This window comes from Oncorhynchus masou, chromosome 30 (genome assembly GCF_036934945.1).
Source record: "Oncorhynchus masou masou isolate Uvic2021 chromosome 30, UVic_Omas_1.1, whole genome shotgun sequence".
NCBI classification, from domain to species: domain Eukaryota; kingdom Metazoa; phylum Chordata; class Actinopteri; order Salmoniformes; family Salmonidae; genus Oncorhynchus; species Oncorhynchus masou.
Window position 1 is genome coordinate 29,456,443 of NC_088241.1, and position 21,202 is coordinate 29,477,644.

Sequence of the window (21,202 nt, forward strand, 5' to 3'; positions counted from 1 at the left end):
AACAAGCAAATATCTAAGCATGGCATAATGAGAGCTTTCACACTACTGAGCCGAACCAAACCAAGCTTGGCTTGGTTACGGATCCATCATAGTTGCTAGAACTAGGCGGAAAAGGTCAGATCTTGTTGGCACACTTGCGTGAAAAAGCAGTGCATGGGGTCAGTGATGTCACTGTTGGAAATTTCCCTCTGTCCAAGCTATAGTTTTTTCAGAAAGGTGGGGTTCCTTTGATGTTCAATTTATGGTTTCCACTAGTTACCACAGCCAGAAATTGGCTATATATGATTTAATGATTTATAATACATGTTTCTGTAGGTTGCCAAACCTTTTGTAGTTTTTTTCAGACACAAATTAAACATAAAAATGTTCAAATTAAGATTACAGACATTGTTATGCAACATAATTACAGTATTAAACAATTCTGCAAACATAAAATAACAGTATAATCTCTTGTAGGCAGTTTCTGCGTGTAGACCAAAGAATCAGTTGGAACTGAATGGGATGCTTGAGATGACAAGCAGCAGAAGTCCTGCTTTTTTGTTATTAGGATGTTTTAGGATTGGGTGAAGGCAGTGCTTAAACTGCTTCAATTCAAGTGCTTTGCGCATGGGGGGGGGTGCTTTGGCTTTGGGAGAAATATATTCAGATTCTCTTTAGCAGATGTTTTGACAGTGTCAGAGGTGGGACTGCTTTTGAGCTGTCAAATCCAGAAGCGGCTCCCAGCGTTATCCATAAAGCAGACATTGCCATTGGCTACACCGAGTCACTTTAATTAAGAGATGCCATACAGCCATGTTTACAAGTCTGAACACTGGAATGTGAATTTGTATCTACACCTCGATGAGGCTGATAGAAATCCTCATAATCACATTTAATGATTTTCAATTTGAGCGTCATTATTTCTATATAGCGTACACTTTCACGTTCTGAACTTCCAACGCAAGTGGGGTGGGTGTGGCTTCGTGACAATGATCACAAGAGCAGCTCCTTGCCAATTTGACAATTCCAACACAGTTCCACCTCTTACACTGCCAAAACATCAGCTATGCGGGTGTTGGCTATCGCCGGTTAGCGCTTGATCTAGTTGAATCTAGGCCTTCGTCTTTGCCGAAACTCTCAACTTCTAACACGTTTTGGCCCAGAAGTTAATCATGCAGCTGACCAAATTACACAATATTTTACTTCTGGGTTAACTGAGATTAGATAAATTAACATAATTATGACAAATGACAATGTTATTTACAAGGACGATCACCCTTAAGCATTGCAAAGTCCAATTGTATGAATTGGAATTCGTAACATATATTTTTTTTGCAGGACGTAACATATATGAAATGAATGACGTTACACACAATTGTGCAACATTTTGGGGGCCCGTTTATACAAAACCTCAGTAGCATCACTTTAAGGGGAGCAGTACCTGCCACAGAAGAGGATGTTTTGAGTATTGTTGTGGCGCATGAAGAACAGAAAGAGGTGGTCTGCTTTGAAGGTACGTATATTTAACATTACTGATCAGGGAGACCGCCTTGGGGCAGCTGCAGCCTTCGGTGCCTTCCTCATTCACCTCTACAAAGGCCTTGTGTACCACCTCCGACAACTCCAGGTTGTTGTTGGGTGACGTACCTGAGAAATTGCTCCTGAACTCTTCAAAGGACCAGAACTGCTTTTAGGTCGCAGGTCTTCTCCATCTTCAATCTGGGGAAGTGCATATGTCCCACCTGGTCCATGCAACAAACTTATCATATGTGATCTCCCTCTCTAGCTTCTCCAGCCCAGTTTGTTCTCTATCTCTTCTGGGAGCATGCTCAGATCACTCCAGAATCTAGCAGTTGACCTCAAGGATTAAGGTCAAGCAGAACATGCTCTCCTGATACATAATTTTCTCTGGTTTACTCTAATTTCTTCTTACCTTGAACTGATCTTCTCTGGTGGATCTCTCCTTGACCTCCTTGCCTCACTTGCAATAAATGGCATTCACCAACGAGTTTTGGTTGTTGACAGCTCCCTTTTGTAACCGGTCCTGGAGTTTTCCCTCTGTCTTTTTATCCACCCAGTTAATATAAACCTTAGCTGCCTCTGCATTGGACTCAAAGTTGACAGACTCTAAACTGGCACCGTAGTACTTCCTAGTTTCACAGAGAAAAGCTTTTGTAAAGGCTTTGCCAGGTTCAGTGCATAGGGGGTAGTGCGTACGGGGCCCAGACAGGAGTTTTCTGAACACCTCAGCTTTGTGGCGGGGCAGGGTCTCTAACATCCGTGCGGCAATATTGCCCCTGGCCCCTTCAAACTGGCGGTTGGCCAGGCTCAGTGTGTATAGGGTTTGTCTTTGTTCAACTCAGACAGGAGTTTTTTTTAACCCATCATGGATGTCACCATCAGCTTTGTGGAGGTGCAGCGCCTCTTATATCTGTGTAACAGGATTGCCCTTGGCCTCAAGCAATACCATAGCCAAAGCAGAGGAGAGAGGATGTTTCCTTCGCTGTTCCTCTCGCTGATCTTCTTGAAGAGATCCAGTGAGAATTTTGTTGTTTGACACAGACAGAGATGCCATCGTAACTGTTGTGAGCGACAGGGAGGAACTGAAAATGAACTGATGTGAGATTTATAGAGCGGGATGTGGTCTCAAAGGTGAAGAGGAAATGCGTTCAGGTCAAAAGTACAAGGGTTCATTCAAAGCAAAGCCCACCGCAGGTGTGCATGGCCAAAGAGCTCTATGTTCATGTCATTGAACAAATGTAAACGCCTGGAGTTTGCTTAACAGCATTGGCACTTTGATTGGAACTGGTGGTATGGTCAGGTGACATGAAAATAGAGCTCTTTGGCAACACACACCAGTGGTGGGTTTAGCATTGAAATAAAGAAGCATAATAAGAAAATAACCCCATACCTATTGTAAAAAATGGGATCTTATGGGCCCATTTTGGTTCCACTGGTCCTGGGACCCTTGTTAAGGTCAATGGCATCAAGAACTTTACCCAGTACCGGGACATTTTAACCAAAAACCTGGTTGTCTCTGCCAGGAGGCTGAATGTTGGCCTCAAGTGGATCTTCCAGCAAGACCATAGCCCCAAGCACACATCAAAATCCATAAAGAAATGGTTAATTGACCACAAACTGTTGCAATGGCCATCTCAGTCTCCGGACTGGAACCCTAATGAAAACCTGTGATTTGAATTGAAGAGGGCAGTCCATAAAGCACAGAGGAAGGAAATCCAGGATCTGGAAAGATTCTGTATGGAGAAAATGGTCTAAGATCCCTCTTAATGTGTTCTCCAATCTCATAAAGCATTTTAGAAAAAAGGCTAAGTGTCATTATTCTAGCAAGGGGGATAAAATAATATAATTGTTTAAAACAAATATAGCATACAATATAGCTAAGTATTTGTATTATTTTATATAGTCTTTTTTTGCTCATCTTTAGAGAGAGGGAGAGAGATTCAAGCTAACCTGCCTGAGGGAGGCCTCACCATGACAGTTGTCTGTATGTGACTTTGTGTCCTCTCTGATTACCCAGCATTTGGAAGGAGACCAGACTGGGTGGGACAACAATGCATGTATACGATGTAAAGACAGACAAATTGCTAACATCATGACTTTATTATTATTATATCCATTTTAGATGTGAGAATTAAAAAAATAACATGTATATCCACCCCCTCCTTCTTTTCAGCACCATATGCTTTTATCTTGACAACTAGGATCATAAGAGACATTGAACCATTAAAATGCTGTTAATGTTTCTGTTGAGGAGACAGCCAGTGAGTGCTTCCCAAATTGCACCCTATTCGCTATATAGAGCACTGCTTTTGATCAGGGACCATAGGGCTCTGATCAAAAGTGGGGCACTATATAGGGGATAAGGTGGTATTTGGGACACAGACAGTGAAATGAAGGCATGTGAGATGGCCATGCTGAGGGATGAGCCGTGCTTTATGCTCTGTGAACAGGGCCAGCAATTAGCCTGAATAATTACACGCTGAAGGGGAGACATGCTTCGCCCCACTGATCAGCAAAGTTCACGCAAAGTTATAATTAAACAATAACTTGTTTACAAACGAACACACAAACATTTGTGTACTTAAGGGCGCACAGTGTAGTTAGCTCAGATGCGTCTGAGTGAGGTTGAAAAACAACAATGTCAAATGGTGGAATTATAGGAGCTGGTGGAATTATGGGCGCTGGTGAGACTTTGTCACGGTTATCTAAGGGACAGAGAGAGGGAGTGAGAGAATCATCCCACTGGGCACAAGCATCTAGTTTTGATTTACATTTGGTTGAATTCAATGTGAAATCAACAAAACATTTGACCATTTCATTGGATTTAGGTTAAAAGTTGGGTGAAAAAAAAATACTAAATTCCAATCAGTTTCCCATGTTGATTCCCACGTTCTCACAATGATTTGGAAACAATGTTGATTCAACCAGTTTTTTCCCAGTATTTGACTAAAACGTAATAATTTGAAACATTTGCTTACATTTGTATATTATCATGTCTCTCTATTATGTGTGGGTATACTTATGAACAGATATCCAAAATTAAAATCACTTGGAGCTGATTTCCTGGTGTTTTTACAGTATTTTATGTCCAACAATGAAAATTCGATTGGGGAACCCTGCTGTAGGCTATGTACCTCGGGCATTTACACAATGATCTATACAGTGCCGTCGGAAAATACTCAGACCCCTTGACTTTTTCCACATTTTGTTACGTTACAGCCTTATTCTAAATTTGATTCGATAAAAACAAATCCTCAGCAATGTACACACACTACCCCATAATGACAAAGCGAAATAAGGTTTTTAGAGATTTTTTGCAAATGTTTAAAAAAAATTTTTAACAGAAATTCAGACCCTTTGCTATGAGACTGGAACTTGAAATCCTGTTTCCATTGATCATCCTTGAGATGTTTCTACAACATGATTGGAGTCCACCTGTGGTAAATTCAATTGACTGGACATGATTTGGAAAGGCACACACCTGTCTATATAAGGTCCCACAGTTGTCAGAGCAAAAACCAAGCCATATGTGGTCTAAGCAATTGTCCGTAGAGCTCTGAGACAGGATTGTGTCGAGGCACAGATCTGGTGAAGGGTACCAAAACATTTCTGCAGCATTGAATGTCCCCAATAACACAGTGGCCTCCTCCATTCTTAAATGGAAAAAGTTTGGAACCACCAAGACTCTTCCTAAAGCTGGCTGCCCGGCCAAACTGGGCAATCGGAGGAGAAGGGCCTTGGTCAGGGAGATGACCAAGAACCCGATGGTCAATCTGACAGAACTCCAGAGTTCCTCTGTGGAGATGGGAGAACCTTCCAGAAGGACATCCATCTCTGCAGCACTCCACCAAACAGGCCTTGGTGGTGGTAGAGTTGCCAGATGGATGCCACTCCTCAGTAAAAGGCACATGACAGCCCGCTTGGAGTTTGCCAAAAGGCACTAAAGACTCTCAGACAATGAGAAACAAGATTCTCTGGTCTGATGAAACCAAGATTGAACTCTTTGGCCTGAATGCCAAGTGTCACGTTTGGAGGAAACCTGGCACCATCCCTACTGTGAATCATGGTGATGGCAGCATCATGCTGTGTGGATGTTTTTCAGTGGCAGGGACTGGGAGGCTAATCGAGGAAAATATGAACGGAGCAAAGTACAGAGAGATCCTTGATGAAAACCTGCTCCAGATCGCACAGGACCTCAGACTGGGGCCAAGGTTCACCTTCCAACAGGACAATGACCCTAAGCACACGGCCAAGACAATGCAGGAGTGGCTTCAGGACAAGTCTCTGAATGTCCTTCAGTGGCCCAGTCAGTGCCTGGACTTGAACCCGATCGAACATCTCTGGAGAGACCTGAAAATAGCTGTGCATCCCCATCCAACCCGACAGAGCTTGAGAGGATCTGCAGAGAAGAATGGGAGGAAACTCCCCAATTACAGGTGTGCCAAGCTTGTAGCGTCATGCCAAAGAAGACTCAATGCTGTAATCGCTGCCAAAGGTGCTTCAAGAAAGTACTGAGTAAAGGGTCTGAATACTAATGTAAATGTGATATTATTATACAAAATATATATGAATTAGAAGAAATGTCTAAAAAAACTGTTTTTGCTTTGTCTTTAATGCCGTATTGTGTGTAGATGGCCCCACCCCATCAATATAATACATTTTAGAATAAGGCTGTAAAGTAACAAAATGTGTAAAAAGTCAAGGGGTCTGAATACTTTCCGAAGGCACTGTGTACACTAACTGACTAATAGAGGGTGCTGTGTTGAAGCCACCTTACCTCCATCTTGGCACTCCCCATCCCCCTACATTTGTTTTTGCCACGTTATTCTATTACAGATACTTTTAAATGATATACAGTGCCTTGCGTAAGTATTCGGCCCCCTTGAACTTTGCGACCTTTTGCCACATTTCAGGCTTCAAACATAAAGATATAAAACTGTATTTTTTGTGAAGAATCAACAACAAGTGGGACACAATCATGAAGTGGAACGACATTTATTGGATATTTCAAACTTTTTAACAAATCAAAAACTGAAAAATTGGGCGTGCAAAATTATTCAGCCCCCTTAAGTTAATACTTTGTAGCGCCACCTTTTGCTGCGATTACAGCTGTAAGTCGCTTGGGGTATGTCTCTATCAGTTTTGCACATCGAGAGACTGAAATTTTTTCTCATTCCTCCTTGCAAAACAGCTCGAGCTCAGTGAGGTTGGATGGAGAGCATTTGTGAACAGCAGTTTTCAATTCTTTCCACAGATTCTCGATTGGATTCAGGTCTGGACTTTGACTTGGCCATTCTAACACCTGGATATGTTTATTTTTGAACCATTCCATTGTAGATTTTGCTTTATGTTTTGGATCATTGTCTTGTTGGAAGACAAATCTCCGTCCCAGTCTCAGGTCTTTTGCAGACTCCATCAGGTTCTTCCAGAATGGTCCTGTATTTGGCTCCATCCATCTTCCCATCAATTTTAACCATCTTCCCTGTCCCTGCTGAAGAAAAGCAGGCCCAAACCATGATGCTGCCACCACCATGTTTGACAGTGGGTATGGTGTGTTCAGGGTGATGAGCTGTGTTGCTTTTACGCCAAACATAACGTTTTGCATTGTTGCCAAAAAGTTCAATTTTGGTTTCATCTGACCAGAGCACCTTCTTCCACATGGTTGGTGTGTCTCCCAGGTGGCTTGTGGCAAACTTTAAATGACACTTTTTATTGATATCTTTAAGAAATGGCTTTCTTCTTGCCACTCTTCCATAAAGGCCAGATTTGTGCAATATACGACTGATTGTTGTCCTATGGACAGAGTCTCCCACCTCAGCTGTAGATCTCTGCAGTTCATCCAGAGTGATCATGGGCCTCTTGGCTGCATCTCTGATCAGTCTTCTCCTTGTATGAGCTGAAAGTTTAGAGGGACGGCCAGGTCTTGGTAGATTTGCAGTGGTCTGATACTCCTTCCATTTCAATATTATCGCTTGCACAGTGCTCCTTGGGATGTTTAAAGCTTGGGAAATATTTTTGTATCCAAATCCGGCTTTAAACTTCTTCACAACAGTATCTCGGACCTGCCTGGTGTGTTCCTTGTTCTTCGTGATGCTCTCTGCGCTTTTAACGGACCTCTGAGACTATCACAGTGCAGGTGCATTTATACGGAGACTTGATTACACACAGGTGGATTGTATTTATCATCATTAGTCATTTAGGTCAACATTGGATCATTCAGAGATCCTCACTGAACTTCTGGAGAGAGTTTGCTGCACTGAAAGTAAAGGGGCTGAATAATTTTGCACGCCCAATTTTTCAGTTTTTGATTTGTAAAAAAAGTTTGAAATATCCAATAAATGTCGTTCCACTTCATGATTGTGTCCCACTTGTTGTTGATTCTTCACAAAAAAATTCAGTTTTATATCTTTCTGTTTGAAGCCTGAAATGTGGCAAAAGGTCGCAAAGTTCAAGGGGGCCGAATACTTTCGCAAGGCACTGTATATATTATTTATTTATTTTACAAATATATAAAGGTTTTCCTTAAAGTATAATTTTTTGAGATAACTAATGTTACTATCCCCACTTAAAAAAAAACTACTTAAATACATGTAATTTTGTCCTTGAAACATTTAATAGAAATACTGTAGAATCACATGAATTCCTATGGAGGACTGCTTCTACTGGGGAGTGCCAATGGCCAAAACATAGCATCAGCAATCCAGTTTTGTACTGTATTTCAAGTTCTAAAAGTAGCCTTATTCTAAAGTATCGTTTGGCACAGAAAGTGAAAAAGGAACACAGAGTTGAGAGAGAGAGAGGACTCTGTAATCATCAGTAATCTCTGCTCACCTGATATAGTCCAGCCGATAAGAACCAAACCGCAGACTATTCCACTTCATGATATAGGTATCAAACTTGGTACACTTATACTAGATACCTTTAAGAACATATTAAAGATTGGAGGCAGCAGGGTGCGAATTATGAGGACCACGGGGGCTCAACTCCCCTGAATGAGACATTAGCTCTCCTAAATGCAACAAAAGTCAAACTGGGGGGGTGTCTCTAAGTAATGTTAATTTAACCATTCTCCAATTTGTTAAAATGCAGTGGTAAATTTGAAAATAAATGCTTCCAAATGAAACTAACACCCCCAACCCTCTGTCATGGTTTAAACCATGTTTTTCTAGGTGGCTGCACAAACGTCTCCCTGTCCACTGCCTGTCCACTCAGTATAAAAATGGCCTTTATTCTAATGCAGTAGATTTATCCGTTGATTTATCATTGTTTGCTTTTTTCAGTCAGCTGTTTAGAGAGCCGTGCCAGCCGTGCCAGCCGTGGCCAGAAGAAGTAGACCATGTATTTAGCTTCATTCATTTTCTATCACACATTTTTTTCATCATCAACTGATGATGATGGTTGCCAATATCACTAGACTACTAGCCTACAGCTAGACACCAATGTGCATCCAATCCATCCAACATTAATGACAATAGGCCTATAGTTGACTCTTTCGGTTAGAAGCATTCAATTTTGCAATGTCATAGGTCTACATTATTTTGGACTTGTGTGCCCATAAGAACTTTTTTCACAGTGAAACATCTTGAAATGCAACGTAGGCAGAGTTACACTTGCATTTTCCAGATCTCCAAGATCCAGGAATTGTACAGGGTTTAAGTTCAATGTTCTAATTCAATTGTTAAATGCTTATAAATGACTAAGAACACTGTCATAAATGCCATTAAGGAAAGAAAGGTAGTGTTTTATGTCACAGGATCTGTGAAGACTCCAAGCATTTAACCCATAAATTATGGCCAACTCATGAACTACGGTGTAAACATGTTTTGATTCGACTACCTGCTCTGCATGTGTTCATGTATGTAATATTGCCTAAGAAGGTAGGCTACCGGTAGTGGTGTAGGCCAAGTGGAGGGTAAACGTAACTAAACGCAGATTATCCACCTTTTAAAAAAAAATGCATTGAAAGTACAGGGAGTGTTACTATTTTCACCGCAACCACCAATCAGAGTTTACCAAAACATTTGTACCACTACATCACTGGCTACCGGTAGTATGAATTGACCATAAACTCAAAAAGTGTGCCTAATGACGTTCAGCGATTGCCATTGATTAGGGCTACATTAATTGATGTGTCATGCTGACAAATGGACCTTTTTTGTAGCCTGACAAGTCAAGAACTCCTGAAATGGGGCTGAAACTGTCGAGAAAAACGAGCTGGTCACCCTAGCACTTTTTGTGTTTGGTTAACAGATGTCTATTTCCATTCCTCAAATGGCTTGAGTGTACATACATGCATTGCACTATTTGGATTATTTTGCAGTGGAGAAACATACACCAGTAGCATACTTTTTGAAGTGATTTGTTTGACAATCAGACGAAAGCATCATGACTGGTGTTCATGCCACATTAAAAGGTTATTCATTTGTATTATAAGGGCCATAACCCCCCCCCCATCATGTCACTTTAGGTGAATTGTCAAGCAGAGAGAGCCATTTCCACCTCTACTCAAAGTAAGTAAAAGTCTAAACGAAGATGTCCAGCCATCGCAGACACCCTCAAACACCAAATTAGGCCTACCTCATTTCGAAATAGGCCATCGTGTATGACAATTATTTTTGTTTTACGGGTGAAATTTCCAACCTGCGTCTGAATGCCAACCATAACCATTTGATCTCAATCGGTTTCATGAGAATATGTATTTAGATCTGTTCTTGAGTGATGTGAGTAAATACTCATTTCAGAGCAGATGATATTAACGAGCTCTTGGGCGCCACTTTGGTTTTAGAACATTTAACATTTACATTTAAGTCATTTAGCAGACGCTCTTATCCAGAGCGACTTACAAATTGGTGAATTCACCTTCTGACATCCAGTGGAACAGCCACTTTACAATAGTGCATCTAAATCATTTAAGGGGGGGGGGGTGAGAAGGATTACTTTATCCTATCCTAGGTATTCCTTGAAGAGGTGGGGTTTCAGGTGTCTCCGGAAGGTGGTGATTGACTCCGCTGTCCTGGCGTCGTGAGGGAGTTTGTTCCACCATTGGGGGGCCAGAGCAGCGAACAGTTTTGACTGGGCTAAGCGGGAACTGTACTTCCTCAGTGGTAGGGAGGCGAGCAGGCCAGAGGTGGATGAACGCAGTGCCCTTGTTTGGGTGTAGGGCCTGATCAGAGCCTGGAGGTACTGCGGTGCCGTTCCCCTCACAGCTCCGTAGGCAAGCACCATGGTCTTGTAGCGGATGCGAGCTTCAACTGGAAGCCAGTGGAGAGAGCGGAGGAGCGGGGTGACGTGAGAGAACTTGGGAAGGTTGAACACCAGACGGGCTGCGGCGTTCTGGATGAGTTGTAGGGGTTTAATGGCACAGGCAGGGAGCCCAGCCAACAGCGAGTTGCAGTAATCCAGACGGGAGATGACAAGTGCCTGGATTAGGACCTGCGCCGCTTCCTGTGTGAGGCAGGGTCGTACTCTGCGGATGTTGTAGAGCATGAACCTACAGGAACGGGCCACCGCCATGATGTTAGTTGAGAACGACAGGGTGTTGTCCAGGATCACGCCAAGGTTCTTAGCGCTCTGGGAGGAGGACACAATGGAGTTGTCAACCGTGATGGCGAGATCATGGAACGGGCAGTCCTTCCCCGGGAGGAAGAGCAGCTCCGTCTTGCCGAGGTTCAGCTTGAGGTGGTGATCCGTCATCCACACTGATATGTCTGCCAGACATGCAGAGATGCGATTCGCCACCTGGTCATCAGAAGGGGAAAGGAGAAGATTAATTGTGTGTCGTCTGCATAGCAATGATAGGAGAGACCATGTGAGGTTATGACAGAGCCAAGTGACTTGGTGTATAGCGAGAATAGGAGAGGGCCTAGAACAGAGCCCTGGGGGACACCAGTGGTGAGAGCGCGTGGCGAGGAGACAGATTCTCGCCACGCCACCTGGTAGGAGCGACCTGTCAGGTAGGACGCAATCCAAGCGTGGGCCGCGCCGGAGATGCCCAACTCGGAGAGGGTGGAGAGGAGGATCTGATGGTTCACAGTATCGAAGGCAGCCGATAGGTCTAGAAGGATGAGAGCAGAGGAGAGAGAGTTAGCTTTAGCAGTGCGGAGCGCCTCCGTGATACAGAGAAGAGCAGTCTCAGTTGAATGACTAGTCTTGAAACCTGACTGATTTGGATCAAGAAGGTCATTCTGAGAGAGATAGCGGGAGAGCTGGCCAAGGACGGCACGTTCAAGAGTTTTGGAGAGAAAAGAAAGAAGGGATACTGGTCTGTAGTTGTTGACATCGGAGGGGTCGAGTGTAGGTTTTTTCAGAAGGGGTGCAACTCTCGCTCTCTTGAAGACGGAAGGGACGTAGCCAGCGGTCAGGGATGAGTTGATGAGCGAGGTGAGGTAAGGGAGAAGGTCTCCGGAAATGGTCTGGAGAAGAGAGGAGGGATAGGGTCAAGCGGGCAGGTTGTTGGGCGGCCGGCCGTCACAAGAAGCGAGATTTCATCTGGAGAGAGAGGGAGAATGAGGTCAGAGCACAGGGTAGGGCAGTGTGAGCAGAACCAGCGGTGTCGTTTGACTTAGCAAACGAGGATCGGATGTCGTCGACCTTCTTTTCAAAATGTTTGACGAAGTCATCTGCAGAGAGGGAGGAGGGGGGGGGGGGGGAGGAGGATTCAGGAGGGAGGAGAAGGTGGCAAAGAGCTTCCTAGGGTTAGAGGCAGATGCTTGGAATTTAGAGTGGTAGAAAGTGGCTTTAGCAGCAGAGACAGAGGAGGAAAATGTAGAGAGGAGGGAGTGAAAGGATGCCAGGTCCGCAGGGAGGCGAGTTTTCCTCCATTTCCGCTCGGCTGCGCGGAGCACTGTTCTGTGAGCTCGCAATGAGTCATCGAGCCACGGAGCGGGAGGGGAGGACCGAGCCGGCCTGGAGGATAGGGGACATAGAGAGTCAAAGGATGCAGAAAGGGGAAGAGAGGAGGGTTGAGGAGGCAGAATCAGGAGATAGGTTGGAGAAGGTATGAGCAGAGGGAAGAGATGATAGGATGGAAGAGGAGAGAGTAGCGGGGGAGAGAGCGAAGGTTGGGACGGCGCGATACCATCCGAGTAGGGGCAGTGTGGGAAGTGTTGGATGAGAGCGAGAGGGAAAAGGATACAAGGTAGTGGTCGGAGACTTGGAGGGGAGTTGCAATGAGGTTAGTGGAAGAACAGCATCTAGTAAAGATGAGGTCGAGCGTATTGCCTGCCTTGTGAGTAGGGGGGGAAGGTGAGAGGGTGAGGTCAAAAGAGGAGAGGAGTGGAAAGAAGGAGGCAGAGAGGAATGAGTCAAAGGTAGACGTGGGGAGGTTAAAGTCGCCCAGGACTGTGAGAAGAGGGGTGGACATAACCTAGCAGGATGTCTGGGGGTCCTCTCCCAGAATTTTTTGGGGCATCTAAAGCTAATTTCCTGTATTTTTACACAATCCAATATGCCATCTCCATTTAGAACAAAAAGAAAGCTAAAATTCCCACAGTCATCAAGCTAGGTAAGAGATCATTACTATGTATGTTTAAGTGATTAATAACTAGATCAAAGGTAACTGAACAATAAATATTGTGTTATTCCTTTTAACCAATACCCTGACAAATGAACAAACCTTCCTAAATAAGCCGATGATCTGGCCATAGTTTACTACGTTGCCTAGAAATAGGCCTAAATATTGATCACTCATATTCAATGGCGATTTTAGAATGTAAATATATGTGGAGCAAGAAAAAAAGTGGGATGCATGCCAGCAAAGCCACAACACTAAACAATACATTAATTGCACTCAAACGGTGCCCATAAACTGTTAGGGTCTACATAAAGCTATCCCAACAGCAGAGTCCAAACAGGCTATAACTATTCGACAGATAACTAGAGGCTAGAGATGACCTAGCTGTAGAAGCTACTAGCTAGTGTAGCTTATTCCTTCACCACAGTCGAGAAGGATTGACACATTAGCTAACATTACATGTCAAGTTACAATAATAGCTCAGTACTGCGAATAAACACTCGTTTTTTCTGTTAAGTTAAAAATCAGTTACCTTGCCAGATACATCAGTCAACTAAAGGGTAGCCAATTTCTGCTCTGCTTGCTTTTACAACTCGGTGAAAGAGCACAACACATACACACTGAACTATTCCCAACTCTCCAGTGCTGGTCCAGCCAGCGTTCCAGAAGCTTTGCCTTCACACAGCCTGTTAGCCTGCTCTGTGGTTGCGGACACAACTGGTCCTAAATCTATCTGTCTGAACACTCCAAACAGTCTACCAGACAGCTCGTAGGTGTCTGCATGGTCCTAAAGCATCCCGTTGGCACTTTTTGTATCACATTGCAATGATAAAACTGGGGGGGAACAAAAATACAATTTCAGAATGTGGGGGGGGGACATGACCCCGTCCCCAATGAAAAAAGTTGCTCAGCTGAGCAAGCTACAGACTAGCCTACCTGTATTGTTTACATCAGAGCATATTTATTGTTTGTCGCTTGTTGTTTAGTTTTGGCCGCATCATGAGAAAAAAACGCAACCATTCAGCACAATCATCCTTAAATCTCATAAGAAATGACGTGGTGTTTTTGGTCATACAGTAATGTTATAGTATGCTATTATTTTCAGGCTGTTATGCAGAATACTAATCATTCATTAAGTGATGTTGTGAGACATTAATTCATCGCTCCAGTGAGCTCCGGCAATACTACACTCTTGATTATACTCAGGTTTCCAAAATGACCACCAACCAGCTCCAAAGGGCCATAATGAACAGGATTCGCATGGTCATATATCAATAAAGAATTGGTAGGCCTACATACAGCCCAATGATGGTTTAAAATATTTGAAGGGTTCTGGAGAACACGAAAAAATGGTCCAAGTTTGCCATATACTGTGTTGTGTCTTTGGCTATGCCGGATTAAGTGATATAAAATAATTTCTCCGTAATTAATATCACCTGATTGAGCAAATCATGTAAATGTAATTAACTAGAGAGTCGGGCACCACAAAATAATATTTATAGAGCTGTTATCTTCCGAATAAACTCTTAAAGACCTAGTAATATTTTACATCAATAGCAGTCAATATCAATCGTCGTCTTAATTCAGTCTCATCTGAAACTTGCAAAGTCTTGGTCATCTGCACGAACCGTGGCAACAATTTGAATCAGCAATACAAAATTGGGTTTAATTATTTATTTACTAAATACCTAACTAATTACACATACACATAATTCAATCATAACTTGATTACAAATTACGTCATAAAGGAAAACGGGCGGAACAGATATGACAGCTTGTTACACAAAGGAAAAGGGCTGGGTTTGAGTGAAAGAGCGGGAAGACGGAGGGACACAGGGAGAAGCTGTACTATCGTAAATACAGTATCTAATTCTAAATTCTAAATTCTAAATTACCGGCCATTTGGAAAAGGAAAATGCAATAAATATTTACTCTGATCTGCGCTTCGGTAGGTTGGTGGTAGTTGGAAGGCCGGGTTGCCAAACCGAGTCCTTTGAAGACTGTCTCTGGTTGTCAATTGGATACATTGTAGTAACGTCGTTGGGTAATAGACGGGATTGTAATTCTTGTGGGGAAAGAGAGGCGGAACAAAATGCAGCGTGGTTAGTTTTGTGCATCTTTAATAAAGATGAAAGTACGACAATTTACAAAACAAGAAACGTGCAAAAAACAAAACAGTCCTATCTGGTGCCACAAAGACAGGAACAATCACCCACAAAACCCAACACAAAACAGGCTACCTAAATATGGTTCCCAATCAGAGACAATGACTAACCAGAACGCCGCAGCCCGTCTGGTGTTCAACCTTCCCAAGTTCTCTCACGTCACCCCGCTCCTCCGCTCTCTCCACTGGCTTCCAGTTGAAGCTCGCATCCGCTACAAGACCATGGTGCTTGCCTACGGAGCTGTGAGGGGAACGGCACCGCAGTACCTCCAGGCTCTGATCAGGCCCTACACCCAAGCAAGGGCACTGCGTTCATCCACCTCTGGCCTGCTCGCCTCCCTACCATTGAGGAAGTACAGTTCCCGCTCAGCCCAGTCAAAACTGTTCGCTGCTCTGGCCCCCCAATGGTGGAACAAACTCCCTCACGACGCCAGGACAGCGGAGTCAATCACCACCTTCCGGAGACACCTGAAACCCCACCTCTTCAAGGAATACCTAGGATAGGATAAGTAATCCTTCTCACCACCCCCCCCCTTAATGATTTAGATGCACTATTGTAAAGTGGCTGTTCCACTGGATGTCAGAAGGTGAATTCACCAATTTGTAAGTCGCTCTGCATAGGAGCGTCTGCTAAATGACTTAAATGTAAATGTAATGTAACACCTGCCTCTGATTGAGAACCATATCAGGCCTAACATAGAAATGGACAAACCAGACACACAACATAGAATGCCCACCCAGCTCACGTCCTGACCAACACTAAAACAAGGAAAACACACACGAACGATGGTCAGAACGTGACAGTACCCCCCCTCCCCCAAGGTGCGGACTCCGAACGCACAACCTAAATCTATAAGGGAGGGTCTGGGTGGGCATCTGTCCCCGGTGGCGGATCTGGCGCTGGACGTGGACCCCACTCCATAATTGTCTTAGTCCCCCTCCTTAGCGTCCCTTGAGTGGCGACCCTCGCCGCTAACCTTGGCCTAGGAACCCTAACAACGGGCCACACTGGACTGAGGGGCAGCTCCGGACTGAGGGGCAGCTCGGGACTGAGGAAGCTCAGGACTGAGAAGAAGCTCAGGACTGAGAGGAAGCTCAGGCAGGTTGATGAATCGAGCAGATCCTGGCTGGCTGGTGGTTCCGGCAGATCCTGGCTGGCTGGCGGTTCCGTCAGATCCTGGCTGACTGGCGGTTCCGGCAGATCCTGGCTGACTGGCAGTTCCGGCAGATCCTGACTGAATGGTGGATCCTGGCTGAATGGCGGATCTGGAAGATCCTGGCTGACTGGTGGATCCTGGCTGACTCGCGGATCCTGGCTGACTGGCAGTTCTGGCAGATCCTGGCTGAATGGCGGATCCTGACTGACTGGCAGTTCTGGCAGATCCTGGCTGAATGGCGGATCCTGGCTGAATGGCAGATCCTGGCTGAATGGCAGATCCTGGTTGACTGGCAGTTCTGTCGGATCCTGGCTAAATGGCGGATCCTGGCTGACTGGCGGATCCTGGCTGACTGGCGGATCCTGGCTGACTCGCGGATCCTGGCTGAATGGCGGATCCTGGCTGAATGGCGGATCCTGGCTGACTGGCAGATCTGGAAGATCCTGGCTGACTGGTGGATCCTGGCTGACTGGCGGATCCTGGCTGACTGGCAGTTCTGGCAGATCCTGGCTGAATGGCGGATCCTGGCTGACTGGCAGTTCTGGCAGATCCTGGCTGAATGGCGGATCCTGGCTGACTGGCGGATCCTGGCTGAATGGCGGATCCTGGCTGAATGGCGGATCCTGGCTGAATGGCGGATCCTGGCTAAATGGCGGATCCTGGCTGACTGCCGGATCTGGAAGATCCTGGCTGAATGGCGGATCCTGGCTCCCCCTCCTTAGCGTCCCTTGAGTGGCGACCCTCGCCGCTAACCTTGGCCTAGGAACCCTAACAACGGGCCACACTGGACTGATGGGCAGCTCCGGACTGAGGGGCAGCTCAGGACTGAGGAAGCTCAGGACTGAGAGGAAGCTGAGGACTGAGAGGAAGCTCAGGACTGAGAAGAAGCTCAGGACTGAGAAGAAGCTCAGGCAGGTTGATAAATCGAGCAGATCCTGGCTGGCTGGTGGTTCCGGCAGATCCTGGCTGGCTGGTGGTTCCGGCAGATCCTGGCTGGCTGGAGGTTCCGGCAGATCCTGGCTGAATGGTGGATCCTGGCTGACTGGCAGATCTGGAAGATCCTGGCTGACTGGTGGATCCTGGCTGACTGGAGGATCCTGGCTGACTGGCATTTCTGGCAGATCCTGGCTGAATGGCGGATCCTGGCTGACTGGCAGTTCTGGCAGATCCTGGCTGACTGGTGGATCCTGGCTGACTGGCGGATCCTGGCTGACTGGCAGTTCTGGCAGATCCTGGCTGATTGGCGGATCCTGACTGACTGGCAGTTCTGGCAGATCCTGGCTGAATGGCGGATCCTGGCTGAATGGCAGATCCTGGCTGAATGGCAGATCCTGGCTGACTGGCAGTTCTGGCGGATCCTGGCTGAATGGCGTATCCTGGCTGACTGGCGGATCCTGGCTGACTGGCGGATCCTGGCTGACTCGCGGATCCTGGCTGAATGGCAGATCCTTGCTGAATGGCGGATCCTGGCTGACTGGCAGATCTGGAAGATCCTGGCTGACTGGTGGATCCTGGCTGACTCGCGGATCCTGGCTGACTGGCAGTTCTGGCAGATCCTGGCTGAATGGCAGATCCTGGCTGACTGGCAGTTCTGGCAGATCCTGGCTGAAAGGCGGATCCTGGCTGAATGGCGGATCCTGGCTGAATGACGGTTCCGGCAGATCCTGGCTGAATGGCGGATTCTGGCTGAATGGAGGATCCATGCTGACTGCCGGATCTGGAAGATCCTGGCTGACTGGCGGATCCTGGCTCCCCCTCCTTAGCTTCCCTTGAGTGGCGACTCTCGCCGCTAACCTTGGCCTAGGAACCCTAACGGGCCACACTGGACTGATGGGCAGCTCCGGACTGAGGGGCAGCTCGGGACTGAGGAAGCTCAGGACTGAGAGGAAGCTCAGGACTGAGAAGAAGCTCAGGCTGGTTGATAAATCGAGCAGATCCTGGCTGGCTGGTGGTTCCGGCAGATCCTGGCTGGCTGGTGGTTCCGGCAGATCCTGGCTGGCTGGAGGTTCCGGCAGATCCTGGCTGAATGGTGGATCCTGGCTGACTGGCGGATCTGGAAGATCCTGGCTGACTGGTGGATCCTGGCTGACTGGTGGATCCTGGCTGACTGGCAGATCCTGGCTGAATGGCAGATCCTGGCTGAATGGCGGATCCTGGCTGAATGGCGGATCCTGGTTGATTGGAGGTTCCGGCAGATCCTGGCTGAATGGCGGATCTGGCGGTGCTGGGCAGACTGGCGGCACTGGCGGCGTTGGGCAGACTGGCGGCACTGGGCAGACTGGCGGCACTGGCGGCACTGGGCAGACTGGCGGTGCTGGGCAGACTGGCGGCACTGACGGCCTGGGCAGACTGGCGGCGCTAAGCAGACTGGCGGCGCTAAGCAGACTGGTGGCGCTGGGCAGACTGGTGGCACTGACGGCGCTGGGCAGACTATCGGCACTGACGGCGCTGGGCAGACTGGCGGCGCTGGGCAGACTGGCGGCACTGGGCAGACTGGCGGCACTGATGGCGCTGGGCAGACTGGCGGCGCTGGCGGCGCTGGGCAGACTGGCGGCGCTGGCGGCGTGCAAAACTGATAGAGACATACCCCAAGCGACTTACAGCTGTAATCGCAGCAAAAGGTGGCGCTACAAAGTATTAACTTAAGGGGGCTGAATAATTTTGCACGCCCAATTTTTCAGTTTTTGATTTGTTAAAAAAGTTTTAAATATCCAATAAATGTCATTCCACTTCATGATTGTGTCCCACTTGTTGTTGATTCTTCACAAAAAAATACAGTTTTATATCTTTATGTTTGAAGCCTGAAATGTGGCAAAAGTCCCCCTATGGGACTCCCAGTCACGGCCGGTTGTGAAACAGCCTGGATCGAACCCGGGTCTGTAGTGACACCTCAAGTACTATGATGCAGTGCCTTAGACAGCTGCGCCACTTGAGAGAAATGGTAATCTAAAAGAAATGTGAGATAATGTCTAGATGCTTTTTGCAGTGGAGATCAAGTTCATAAATTGCCTGGCTGGTCTGATGAGACAGTGGATTGCACAGTCAGATGGAACAGAGTAAATACATACATGATCCATTTGATTGTATTTCCCACACTACATTGAACATTTTAAGTCATCATTAGGCTTAATATGCCACTTACTAATTAAGTTATGGACAATTCAAATTACAGAACTGTAATTTTAGGGGACAGGTCTGTGTAACGATGGGAAGCAGGTGTGCTCCCTGACGCGCGGCTTCTGACGCGCGGCTCCAGCCGCAGGACGATGTGGGCCAGGGGACAGCCCTGAGGGTGAGGAGCGGACCGGTCTAGACGGGGGAGATGGAAATCTCTGACGCTGTTAGATCCCGCCCTGACCGGCCTGGTTCCATCGATGTCCAGGGGAGGCAGGGGAGTGTAGCGGGGGACGGCTCCAGCCAGGGGACCAGTCTGAGTAGGGAAACATGAAAAGAGGGTGGATCACACAGATCCAAGATGGCGTAGCAGTAAGATGTTTTTGTCCAGTGTAAATATTCAGTTATTTTCATTTTTTTGTATACATTTCAATCTCTTTTTTCCATTTTCGGATTAAAAATATCTTCCTGCTATCCGCCTCACCCAATGTGGTACGGATCTACTATTTTTATTTAGACCTTATAACTGGAACCTCCAGCAGAAGATAGTAGCTAATTAGCTGGCTAGCTATTTAGCCATTGTTAGCCACTGCTAGCGGTATTTACCTTTAGCTCAGGCACCAGCCGTTTTAACCCGGATAATACCTGCCAGTCTGCACAGCGCGATATCAGCCCAGAGCATATTGGACTGCTTTTTTTCACTACATCACTGGATTTCTGCCACAAGCTCTGGACCATTACACCGGATCATCGCAGCTAGCTAGCTGCTACCGAGTGGCTTTTGTGACTAACGCCCTTGCCCAGAAGCAATCACCAGTTAGCTTAGCACAAGGCTAGCTCGATGCTATCTCTCGGCTAGCAAACAAAGTACACCAACTCTCTTGCTAATTGGCCTGGACCCTTTGTCAACTCGGAGCCCCGCCGATCCATCATGACTGGTCTGCTGACGTAATTCAGCCGATGTGCTCTGGCCTCTGCGTCGTGGATGTCGGTGAAGATGCATCTGCTAACCCCGGCCCTCTAGCTTTTCTGAACGCTGTGTCTCCCGCTCGCCTGGCGTAGTAACGACTACCGAATGGCTCCCTGTTTCATCTATTGCTGCTCATGATCACTCGGCTACACAGCTGATGCCTGCTGGACGGTTCATTAACACGGTACTTAATTTTGTTTATCTGTCGGCCCAAGCCTCGAACTCAGGTCCTGTGTGTAGCTAACTGACCCTCTCTGTCCATTCATCGCCATTTACCCGTTGTTGTTGTCTTAGCTGTTTACCCGTTGTTGTCTTAGCTCTCCCAATCAACACCTGTGATTGCTGAATGCCTCACTCTGTCAATATGCCTTGTATACGGTTGTTTAGGGTAGCTATCAATGTTTTATTTTACTGCAGAGCCCCTAGTCCCGCTCAACATGACTCAGATAGCTACGTTGTCCCACACCACACATGCGGAGACCACACCTAGCTTAACTGGTGCCTCCAGAGATGCAGTCTCTCTCATCGTCACTCAATGCCTAGGTTTACCTCCACTTTACTCGCACCCTACCATACCCTTGTCTGTACATTATGTCCTGAATCTATCCTACCATGCCCAGAAATCTGCTCCTTTTATTCTCTGTTCCCAATACACTAGACAGCCAGTTCTTATAGCCTTTAGACGTACCCTCATCCTACTCCTCCTCTGTTCCTCTGGTGATGTAGAGGTTAACTCTCATTTGTTGACATCTGTAACCGTAAAAGCCTTGGGTTCATGCATGTTA

General features: G+C 46.4%; 1 pseudogene; it reads right to left on the reverse strand.

Moving 5' to 3' along the window:
• Positions 1 to 1,404: 1,404 nt before the first annotated feature.
• Positions 1,405 to 2,257, reverse strand: LOC135521624 (serpin B6-like; annotated as a pseudogene).
• Positions 2,258 to 21,202: the final 18,945 nt, after the last annotated feature.